The following is a 12,815-nucleotide window of genomic DNA, read 5'->3' as shown; positions in this document are numbered from 1 at the left end:
TTAATTATGTCTTAGACAAATATACTGTTTTGTAACAAGTTATTTTGTTGCTTATAGGTTATAAAGTCATTGCAAACATGCTCAGTTTCTTTTTACTTTTTACACACAACTTATATTTTTGAATTAACAATTAAACACAAGTAAGTAAATAACTTATGACTTTGCAAAGGAAGGCCCAAAATGTTATTGTGCATTTTTTAAAAATTAATATATTTTAACAGATTTATGATAATGCATTAAAAACCAACATTTTAGTATCATATATTATGACACACCACGAGCAAGTAGGTTTTGAGATAAGCACAAGTTTCTCATATCAGGTCAATCTTCAAAAACTCTTAGCTTAACTTTAAACTAATAACCTCAATCGTAAAATGCCTCTTGGTGCATGTCTTCTAATAATGGACTTGTTAAAATTAAAGTGCTAAAAGCATCAGCAGTGAAATATTCTGCACTTTATTCAGCATATTCATTATTGCTTTAATAAAGGATATACTTTTCAGAGATGACAGCCAACCGGGGCCCTGATATTCCACTACCATAAAATTCTATAATGAAAAAGGCACACCATAACATTACCCTATTACAAAGTTCTACAGTAACGAAAGGCTAACCCTAACATATCCATATCACAAAAATTTACAGTTACAAAGGCAAACCCTAACATTTTCATATCACAAAGTTCTACAGTTACAAAGGCTAACCCTTATGTTTCTGTATCACAAAATTCTACAGTAACAAAGGATAACCCTAACATTTCTCTATCACAAAAATTTACAGTAACAAAGGCTAACCCTAATGTTTCCCTATCACAAAAATTTACAGTAACAAAGGCTAACCCTAACATTTCCCTATCACAAAAATTTACAGTAACAAAAGCTAACCCTAATATTTCCCTATCACAAAAAATTTACAGTAACAAAGGCAAACCCTAACATATCCATATCACAAAGTTCTACAGTAACAAAGGCTAACCCCAATGTTTCTGTATCACAAAATTCTGCAGTAACAAAGGCTAACCCCAATGTTTCTGCATCACAAAATTCTACAGTAACAAAGGCTAACCCTAATGTTTCTGTATCACAAAATTCCACAGTAACAAAGGCTAACCCTAATGTTTCTGTATCACAAAATTCTACAGTAACAAAGGCTAACCCTAATGTTTCTGTATCACAAAATTCTACAGTAACAAAGGCTAACCCTAATGTTTCTGTATCACAAAATTCTACAGTAACAAAGGCTAACCCTAATGTTTCTGTATCACAAAATTCTACAGTAACAAAGGCTAACCCTAATGTTTCTGTATCACAAAATTCTACAGTAACAAAGGCTAACCCTAATGTTTCTGTATCACAAAATTCTACAGTAACAAAGGCTAACCCTAATGTTTCTGTATCACAAAATTCTACAGTAACAAAGGCTAACCCTAATGTTCCTGTATCACAAAAATTTACAGTAACAAAGGATAACCCTAACATTTCCCTGTCACAAAAATTTACAATGACAAAAGATAATCCTAACATTTCCGTATCACAAAGTTTTAAGTAATGCTGTGTAATAGTTTCAGATTTATTTAATCCTTCAAATACACATATCCTACTATATATAACAATAAAAAAAAATGTTATTGCCCATGGAAACACATCTGTGAATAGAGTCCAAGCACTTAATTTGCTTAGCTGAACATTACTCTATTATTTAACACTATGTTTTGCATTATACACTATTATTATTAAAATTATTAACAGAGAGAAATAAGGTTGAAAATTTGTGATGACAAGAAACCCACTTGAAGTAAAAATGTATCTCAGGACGGTTGGTATGAGAATAAACACTTTTACTTATAAAGCAAAGAACAATGTTTTGATCTGAAGATGACCTAGGAAAGTTGAAACCTTGTTCTTTGCTTAATTAGTAAAAGTATGAATACCCATACCAACCATCCTGAGATACAAAATGGAAATTATTTCAATTAAAAAACAAGCAATCGTAAAAGCAAGGATATAACAAACAATAGCAACACAAAGCTTCATGTTTTTGTTGTTGGTGAAATCTGTTTTGTTCCGAATTTTATTAAATCAATTATAGCCAGACTGGATTCTGGCAGACTACATAATTGAAAACAATCAGCCAAACAGGTAATAATTACAAATATTTTTATTATTTCACCAACATTCTACTGTGTACACGGTCCATTTCTCACTCATATTTTCCATGAATTGGAGATAAGCATCAAGATTTCTCACCATGATGACATCCCTCTCTCTCTCTTTGGTTCCTTTCCTTCATGATCATTTGTGAAAAATATCAGCATCACCTCTACATGACTGTCATTTCAAGGACCTGCAAGATAAAATAACTTATCCTAAGTCATATCTTTCTTTCAGCTATGACATTTGCTAAGTAATAATGATACATATCAACTTTTATAACAAAATATTTAAGACTTAAGACTTTAATAATATTTAACATTATTACGATTAAATAAAACTACTTGTTGCACTTTATTATAAATGCAAGGTTATCTTTTGACACCTGGTGACCAATTTTGTAACTAAATATAAAGCTGTAAAAGTCGTATTTTGTTATCACTGTTCCTCAACTAACCATTAAAGATTAATTTTGTTTTATTCACCCATCTGGAAGTCTTACGATTGTGTATACTGATACTTGTTACAATATTAACTGTTCATTATAATAATACAAATCTTATGATGAAATAAAAATTCAAGTATACTTAAGAGAAGAGAAAATTAAATACTACCTACTAATCTGTATCAGAAATAAACAGCATAAACACTGAGGTTTCTGTGCAGGAAGATATTAACGGGAAGTTCTAAGACTGAAAAAAATTTTATTTTTGAAATATAAATCTAGTACTGTAATAATATGCTTAAAAATATGCTAAATAATAATCAACTACAAAAATGTAGCTTAATACAAGCCGTAAAATATTTTACAACTGATAAGATGGCAGCATGTCATTCATATCATATTTCCTGCAACTTACCTTTACCATAAATAAGCAGTTAGTTTATCTTGAACATCTTCCAGTTTTTAATCATAGATTACAATACGAATTTCACAATATTAATTATTATTACTTCTATGTTGCTGTTATTAGATAGAACACTTTAACTGAGTTAATTGCAATCTACCAGATGTTGTACAAACAAAACTATATGAATTACACACTTCATAAAAAATGTCACAAACATAATTTAGCATCTTAGTTTGTGTGTGTGTGTACAAATATATATTTATGAAATTCTTGTAAATAGGGTTAAGTCTGAATTAAATTTTCATTATTTTTCCAAAAGCCACCTGTTTTAACCACTTGCACTACAATACAGTAGTATGTTGTCTGTCAGTCAGTCAGTTTACACTAAAATGATAACACGTACGACATAACACATATGAAATTCTTGTAAATAGGAATAAGTCTGAATCAAATTTTCATTATTTTTTCAAAAGCCACCTGGAGGGAACCATCTGTTTCAACCACTTGCACTACAATACAGTAGAATGTTGTCCGTCAGTTGACACTAAAATGATAACACATACAGAAAGTTTAACAGTTGTACTGTTGTGATGTCAATAATATGGATGCATGCTGTGAATCACAAGAAAAAATTATGAATTCTGTATGTTAGAATACAGCATGACATATGACCTGCAAAAAGCAAGAAATAGAAATATTTATTACTCTAAATATTGGGTTTCTTTACTCTTGAATTAGAACACTTTTAGGGATCCTGCAGAAGTACATTTAGTTATATAACTATACAAAGTGTACTTAAGCCTTTCTACCTTTATATCACACTTCCCATTCAACTATATCACAATTATGTTTTCACATACTGGACTCATATCTTTTGCTTCCAATGTTAAGTAATTTTTATTTCACTAACTACAATTTCTGGTTTGTTATAATCACAATCAGAGGCTTCTTGGATGCAATTTCCCAAACTAACCCACTGCATCCTTTCTTCTTCTACTCACTGTCTTCTTATATACGTTAGCACTGATGCATCCAGCCCAGTTTCATCCAAGCTTTGGTACAATAACAAATCTTTCTACTTTGGCTATGTTGTTTTGTATTCTCTACTGGTATTCTACATTACACAATATAGTCTCCCATTTCCCTTTCTTCACTTGTATTGGCCAGTTTCTTTGCAGAGGTTGTTTGCTGTACAGCTCCTAGTGAGACATACATTTTCTGAATAAAAAATGTGCACGTCTGAGCAACTTAAGACTTCACTTCAGATTAGAGTTCCTTATCCTTCCTTTATCAAGTTTATAAAAGCTCATGTAGGTCTTGGTAAAAAGAGACGTTATCTGCAGTTTAGTTTTTACTAACCTGGAGAAAACAAAAATGCTGACTGACCTAATATTTACATCTTGGTGACAAACTCCTGACACAGTTACAAGGCATAGCTATTAACAATGAGGGATATTATCCTCACCAAATCCCGACACAGTCACAAAGTATAAGTATTAACAGTGTGGGATTTTATCCTCACTAAATCCTGACACAGTCACAAAGCATAAGTATTAACAATGTGGTATTTTATCCTCACCAAATCCTGACACAGTCACAAAGCATAAGTATTAACACTGTGGGATTTTATCCTCACCAAATCCTGAGACAGTCACAAAGCATAACTATTAACAATGAGGGATTTCATCCTCACCAAATCCTGACACAGTCACAAGGAATAAATATTAACAATGTGGTATTTTATCCTCACCAAATCCTGACACAGTCACAAAGCATAACTATTAACAATGTGGTATTTTATCCTCACCAAATCCTGACACAGTCACAAAGCATAACTATTAACAATGTGGTATTTTATCCTCACCAAATCCTGACACAGTTACAAAGCATAAGTATTAACACTGTGGTATTTTATCTTCACCAAATCCTGACACAGTCACAAAGCATAAGTATTAACACTGTGGGATTTCATCCTCACTAAATCCTGACACAGTCACAAAGCATAACTATTAACAATGTGGGATTTTATCCTCACCAAATCCTGACACAGTCACAAAGCATATGTATTAACACTGTGGGATTTTATCCTCACCAAATCCTGACACAGTCACAAAGCATAAGTATTAACACTGTGGGATTTTATCCTCACCAAATCCTGACACAGTTACAAAGCATAAGTATTAACTATGTGGGATTTTATCCTCACCAAATCCTGACACAGTCACAAAGCATAAGTATTAACTATGTGGGATTTCATCCTCACCAAATCCTGACACAGTCACAAAGCATAAATATTAACAATGAGGGATTTCAGTCACAAAGCATAACTATTAACACTGTGGGATTTCATCCTCACCAAATCCTGACACAGTCACAAAGCATAAGTATTAACACTGTGGGATTTTATCCTCACCAAATCCTGACACAGTCACAAAGCATAACTATTAACACTGTGGGATTTTATCCTCACCAAATCCTGACACAGTCACAAAGCATAACTATTAACACTGTGGGATTTTATCCTCACCAAATCCTGACACAGTCACAAAGCATAACTATTAACACTGTGGGATTTCATCCTCACCAAATCCTGACACAGTTACAAAGCGTAAGTGTTAACAATGTGAGATTTTAATGTTTGACACCCTTTAGACAAAGCCATGTTTTGGTATGTTAGAACTACAGATATAAGCATCCATTATGAGTGGTATATTAATTTTCTAGGAACAATTTAGGTGGTGTATTCAAACTTTTGGAAGGTACATAACGAGCAGTCTACACTTAGATAAACGTAAAGTTACGTCTAATTAAAACCTACTTGAATACATGAATTATTTCTACTTCTCAACAAGACCAAGAACAGGTCATAGTCTGTACTTGTACTATGTAATCACATGTCAAAAAGAAAGTCATAGATACAAAGAAATAAAAAAAACATATACTGAAGTCTACAAAAATGTTTGTAGACTCAGCATATTACCAGGCTTCAACTTGTACTAAATAATGTAGGTAACTGCAAATGTTTTAACAACGGAAAATGATCTGATTTACATAAAAATCAACAGTTTCTAAATAGGCTTAGCAAGTAAGTTTGTTCTGAATCAGAAGTACTTGGAGAATTTAACTTACCTCATATCTCCCTTTTTCAAACAGTTTGCAAGAATATGTTGCTTTTCCTCAGTTCCACATTATTTGGCTATTGTCCTCTGAATGGCCTTACAAGTGTATTGTTAATACCTTTTAGTTTTCTCCCATTTGACTACAAGAAACAAAATCAAACAACATTAAAAACATCGAGAAAAAGAAACTTAAGCCTATACATTTTAATGATACCACATTTACTACTAATCACAACAGCTTTAGATGATAGAACTTGCAAACAAAACGACATTTTTCTCAAAGTGTTCAGTAACACTGGTTTTTCAGCTAGCAGCAATAATAAACACTGAAAAATAACACATATTTTCATGACTAATGAATTCTTCATTAATCTATACCCAATATATACTACCAATAGCACTTAATAATATAGTTTGTGGTTAATTAACAGGAACTACGTCTTTAAACTTTCTAGCACGTGTAAGTTTCATAGCAGACTTATGTTGTTATAAGACATACTGTTTCTTGAAACAAAATCAATTCTATGACTATATACTTGTCTGCCAACATCACAAAAGTACATGGCCTATGGTCAATTAGCAACACTGGTCAGACGGTAAAGTTCAAGCAATTTATTAGGCCCCAGTATATGAACATGTTCAAATGCTACAGGTATAACCTAATGATCTAACTGCTATTTTGAACTCTGTATTGTCAGTGAAACAAAAAAACCATTCATAACACATTGCTTTGTATTTAATTTTTACAATTCTCCACATTCTTAGGCTTTGAAAAAGAATTTGACAGTAGCTTTGGCTTGTAGCAAAATTAATTTTCTCATACTAACGATAAAAAAAGTTCATAGGTGGAAAGCCATCCCACAAAAGTATAACTATCTTAACTTTAGAGAGTTTTTAATGCATAAATTCATTACACAACTGTGTTTGCTTTAGCCACACTGGTGACCATATTGGATAGCTTATATGAAAAATAGTTAAATATGATAAAATACAATACTTCCTATCAATGTAATACACAAATATTTAAAAGTTACAAACAAATTATGTTAGTGCTAACTGCACAGGCATAGCTACAAATTATAAACTCTGAGTTTAGGAAATCGCACCTTTCTATTTTTATGTCAATTTTTTTTTATAAACTTTATTTAGAAGTACAATTAAGTTAAAAATAGTTACATTAAACACATTTGTCAGAACTGGTAGCAAACTACTTCATCTATGTATTTAATAAAGTCTAAAATCCATTTCAAAACAATTCTGCACGGCATCTGAGGTTGTGGCTGGAACCTCTTTCAACTTTATCATTTTACTCAATATTAAGTATCTTTCTCTTTTCACTACATGCTGGTCGTATCACCAACCACTGAATGATTTTACAAAATTTAAGTCATTACTTTCTTACACCAGACTTTCAGTACAACGTACAGGCTCACTGCCTCTTTAAACTGTCACGGACTTCTAAGATGCAAGTACAAACGAAAACCATTGTGATTTAAATAGGAATGCTCTCAGTTTTTGTTTCTTTTCATAGAATCCAATGAACTGACAAGCTGATGGTTGACAAACACTGCTTTACATTATAATAGTAGGACTCATATATAAATATTTAACTTTCGCTGGTACAGTATTTCTATTCACACTGTAAAAATTACATTAAATATTAGAAAATGCTTTGCAGTAATAGGGTATGATGTATCATTACAAGAATAATAAGAGTTAGTAATGGAAGGAAAAGCAAGTTTATTAGACTGTAATGTAGCTTAGCTTCAACATAGCTCTGTGTTAGGAACTTTGTTAGCTTCAACATAGCTCTGTGTTAGGAACTTTGTTAGCTTCAACATAGCTCTGTGTTAGGAACTTTGTTAGCTTCAACATAGCTCTGTGTTAGGAACTTTGTTAGCTTCAACATAGCTCTGTGTTAGGAACTTTGTTAGCTTTAACATAGCTCTGTGTTAGGAACTTTGTTAGCTTCAACATAGCTCTGTGTTAGGAACTTTGTTAGCTTCAACATAGCTCTGTGTTAGGAACTTTGTTAGCTTCAACATAGCTCTGTGTTAGGAACTTTGTTAGCTTCAACATAGCTCTGTGTTAGAACTTTGTTAGCTTCAACATAGGTCTGTGTTAGGAACTTTGTTAGCTTCAACATAGGTCTGTGTTAGGAACTTTGTTAGCTTCAACATAGCTCTGTGTTAGGAACTTTGTTAGCTTCAACATAGCTCTGTGTTAGGAACTTTGTTAGCTTCAACATAGGTCTGTGTTAGGAACTTTGTTAGCTTCAACATAGGTCTGTGTTAGGAACTTTGTTAGCTTCAACATAGGTCTGTGTTAGGAACTTTGTTAGCTTCAACATAGCTCTGTGTTAGGAACTTTGTTAGCTTCAACATAGGTCTGTGTTAGGAACTTTGTTAGCTTCAACATAGCTCTGTGTTAGGAACTTTGTTAGCTTCAACATAGGTCTGTGTTAGGAACTTTGTTAGCTTCAACATAGCTCTGTGTTAGGAACTTTGTTAGCTTCAACATAGCTCTGTGTTAGGAACTTTGTTAGCTTCAACATAGGTCTGTGTTAGGAACTTTGTTAGCTTCAACATAGGTCTGTGTTAGGAACTTTGTTAGCTTCAACATAGCTCTGTGTTAGGAACTTTGTTAGCTTCAACATAGCTCTGTGTTAGGAACTTTGTTAGCTTCAACATAGGTCTGTGTTAGGAACTTTGTTAGCTTCAACATAGGTCTGTGTTAGGAACTTTGTTAGCTTCAACATAGGTCTGTGTTAGGAACTTTGTTAGCTTCAACATAGCTCTGTGTTAGGAACTTTGTTAGCTTCAACATAGGTCTGTGTTAGGAACTTTGTTAGCTTCAACATAGCTCTGTGTTAGGAACTTTGTTAGCTTCAACATAGGTCTGTGTTAGGAACTTTGTTAGCTTCAACATAGGTCTGTGTTAGGAACTTTGTTAGCTTCAACATAGCTCTGTGTTAGGAACTTTGTTAGCTTCAACATAGGTCTGTGTTAGGAACTTTGTTAGCTTCAACATAGCTCTGTGTTAGGAACTTTGTTAGCTTCAACATAGCTCTGTGTTAGGAACTTTGTTAGCTTCAACATAGGTCTGTGTTAGGAACTTTGTTAGCTTCAACATAGCTCTGTGTTAGGAACTTTGTTAGCTTCAACATAGCTCTGTGTTAGGAACTTTGTTAGCTTCAACATAGCTCTGTGTTAGGAACTTTGTTAGCTTCAACATAGCTCTGTGTTAGGAACTTTGTTAGCTTCAACATAGCTCTGTGTTAGGAACTTTGTTAGCTTCAACATAGGTCTGTGTTAGGAACTTTGTTCCTTTAATTTACATCAATGACACAGATGAATAATTGTTAATAAATAATTTAAATGTGATGATGATATCAGTGTTTGGAGCGTGAGGATGCTGCAGCTGCTTAACAAAAAAATTTGGATTCTTTGGTGAGTTGACCAAATAAATGGCTGCAGTGCTTACTTCTAATTATAATAAATACAAGATAATGTACATGGGATATCACAAATTTAATTATAATTTTGTTGGGAATAACTGTCCCATAATAATAACTGAAGAGTGTTATGGGAAAAAAGAAAAAAGACTGGTATGAAGGTTCATCAATCTCAAGTCATCCAAACAGTGTGCTGTTGCTAGTAGTGGGCCAAATATAATTTTAGGTTATTAGTTACAGAAATATTTAATACAAGTCTAAAGAGGTTATAATGCCATTATATGGGTCACTGGTTAGGCAACATTTTAATTAGTATTCAGTCTAGAGTTCCTTATCTTGGGAAAGACATCAAAGTGTTGGAAAGGATTCAGATGATGGATACTAATGATGACATCTGGGATGGAAAGGCTTTCATACAAGAATGGGTTAAGATCTCTGAAAATCTTTTTTTCTTGAAAAAAAGAGAAATAATTAGAAGGGAGTTGACTGAGATGCTTAAGTCTATAAAGGGAATTCTCCCATCAAATAAATATATAAGTGATAAGAGCAGGTTTAGTGTTTTCCTTTTGCTGTAGAGTTTAGTGCAGTGGGTGGGTTGGCCTAGATGGACCATGTCTTTTGTTGTTCGTAAAATTATATGCGTGTATGATTTGTCATTGTTTTGATAAAATCTGTTTGGAGGAAAGCCTACTAGTGAGCAAAATGAATTTTAAATGCTATGTACCTGTCCCTGACAACTACAGATAGGATTTCATCTCACAACATTACTGTAAGTAAAAAAAAAAAAGTTATTGTGCTAAAACAATGGGCAAAAATACCCAAACAAAAAAAAACTCCAAGTTTACCAGTAATTTAACTTTTTGAGCATTCCACATCGAGTTGACTAATAAGTTAAATTTTTTAGCATTCTACAACCTGTATTTGCAAGAAAAGAAGACACATTATCTTCCTGTCTAAAATTAATGTATTACAAAACTTTTAAGTTATAAATCTTATTAGCTGTATAGTTCACTTTATGAAAGTTGAAACCAGTTATTTTTTATAAAAGTTTCTTCAAAATGTGCAATTTGAAATACAAAGTTCCTCTTTAACCCCTCTCCTCCCTAAAAAAATCTAGATGACTGACAGCCGTATGAATAAATAATAAATGCTTATAAATGCTAAGAATTAAACGACTGCACTTATATTATTAAACCTACTCCCACTATACTGACTCTAGTACTCGACTAAGTAACCCCCCTTCTTTCTCTTTTTGACACCACGATTAAGATTAAGCGTCTCATAGTACAACTTACATTGTAACTTCAAGTTACAACTTACAAGCAATAGCATATCTTCTGCCAAGTATTTACTTGTTGTTTAATTAAATCACTGAACACAAAATATTTTCAATTTGTCATGGTACTTTGAAGCTTATTCCCCAAAGTTCAAAAAATTAGTATCTCAAATTAAACATCATTATTCTATGATGATGAAACATCACATTGACATCCGCGTACCCTAACCATAATTCTTACATTCATTTTCATCATTGGTGTTATGTGACGAAACAGTGTTAAATAAAGCGTCACCTGGTTATTTTTCACCTGATAACCACTGATGAAATAAATTCAGACTAACAAAATAAAATGATTTATTTTATATTAACGCGAAGGAACCCAGTGTTTTCTATTTGACCGCCATTTAACAGTCCACGTTATGAATTCGAAATAATGTTTAAGGCTTAAGCTTTATTTTACAAATTAAATAATACGTATAAACCCATAAATCTGTTTCATAATGAAGTGAAACAGTTATTTTTGCTGTTAATGTCGTTATTTGCTTTCCCAAGCGGCCTGGCATGGCCTAGTGCGTAAGGCGTGCGGCTCGTAATCCGAGGGTCGCGGTTTCACGCCCGCGTCGCGCTAAACATGCTCGCCCTCCCAGCCGTGGGGGTGTATAATGTGACGGTCAATCCCACTATTCGTTGGTAAAAGAGTAGCCCAAGAGTTGGCGGTGGGTGGTGATGACTAGCTGCCTTCCCTCTAGTCTTACACTGCTAAATTAGGGACGGCTAGCACAGATAGCCCTCGAGTAGCTTTGTGCGAAATTCCAAAACAAACAAACAAAAGCTTTCCCAAGCTCTCCTGTTTTATGGACCAAGTTTGAAGGTTTCCTGTAGTTTTTTTTACTATTGCCTTTAACTTGTCATTTTTTTTATATTGAGCTAACGTTTATACAGTACATTTAAAACGCCGCATAAATTTATTTTAGTAATGTTGTTAAAGAGTAACTTTTAAGAACTATGTCTCAGCTCCACTATTTATTTATTAAACGAAATACGTCAAACTGATTTATAAGCTGTACTCAGGCAAGATTAAATCTTTATATGAACATTACGTAATACGCTACCATCCAGAAACAAATTGTTTGGTTTTGTTGTACCAGCGGATGTACCCGCGCAATGCACAATGAGTGAGTGGTTTATGAAAGTTGTTCTTTTTTGTTCTCTCATGTGTGCCAGTTCCAATATAAAGACTCAACATATTTAACAACGAAATTATTGAAATCCATTGATCTTGATTGTCTAGCTAGCACTAAAGCTATGAAATGTATGTATTTAAAAAAATAAAATAACTTCCTCTTGACACATCCTGAAACATTTCTAGTTGATTAAACCATATTTAATAAGATCATATGCGAGAGCCTAAGATGCTAGAGAACTAATAAACAAATTCATCTTAGCTTATAATAGGATAGTCGTATGACTAAACATTTAATGCAAACATGGCTCGGCAGGTGGTTAAGGCACTCGACTCGTAATCCGAGGATCGCAGGTTCTAATCCCCGTCCCACCAAACACGCTTGCCCTTTCAGCTGTGGAGGCGTTATAATGTGATGGTTAATCCCCCTATTCGTTGGTGACGACTAGCTGTCTTCCCTCTAGTCTTGCACTTCTAAATTAGGGACGGCTAGCGGCCCTCGTGTAGCTTTGCGCAAAATTCAAAACAAACCAAACACACACAATACTAGAACAGTGAGGTTTGTATTACATTTTCAGCAGAGTAAATAATACATATATGTACAACGAAATTTTTGCTTCATCCTCTAATGAAGCAACATTCTCGACTTCTGATGCAACCGAAACTTCCACGGGATTACAATCTGTGCCCCATTCCAATACCCTAACGTTAGAAAAAGTTGTGCAAAAATCAAGCTTTTCACGAGGGTTACAGTTATAACGTACAAACAAAAGCGCAAT

The 12,815-nt window shown here is 33.5% G+C and overlaps 1 long non-coding RNA gene across 1 annotated transcript; it reads right to left on the bottom strand.

The window, feature by feature from the left end:
• Window positions 1-2,139: 2,139 nt before the first annotated feature.
• On the bottom strand, window positions 2,140-11,103 carry LOC143248237 (uncharacterized). Its single transcript, XR_013026833.1, has 3 exons — window positions 10,895-11,103; window positions 6,131-6,260; window positions 2,140-2,343 (listed from the first exon to the last, which is right to left on the bottom strand). It is a non-coding gene; the product is annotated as an uncharacterized LOC143248237 (long non-coding RNA).
• Between the last annotated feature and the right edge of the window lie 1,712 nt (window positions 11,104-12,815).

The sequence above is a fragment of the Tachypleus tridentatus genome, chromosome 4, assembly GCF_004210375.1.
Source record: "Tachypleus tridentatus isolate NWPU-2018 chromosome 4, ASM421037v1, whole genome shotgun sequence".
NCBI lineage: Eukaryota > Metazoa > Arthropoda > Merostomata > Xiphosura > Limulidae > Tachypleus > Tachypleus tridentatus.
Note: the sequence above shows the minus strand (reverse complement) of the source record. Positions and strands in the feature narration are given on the sequence as shown.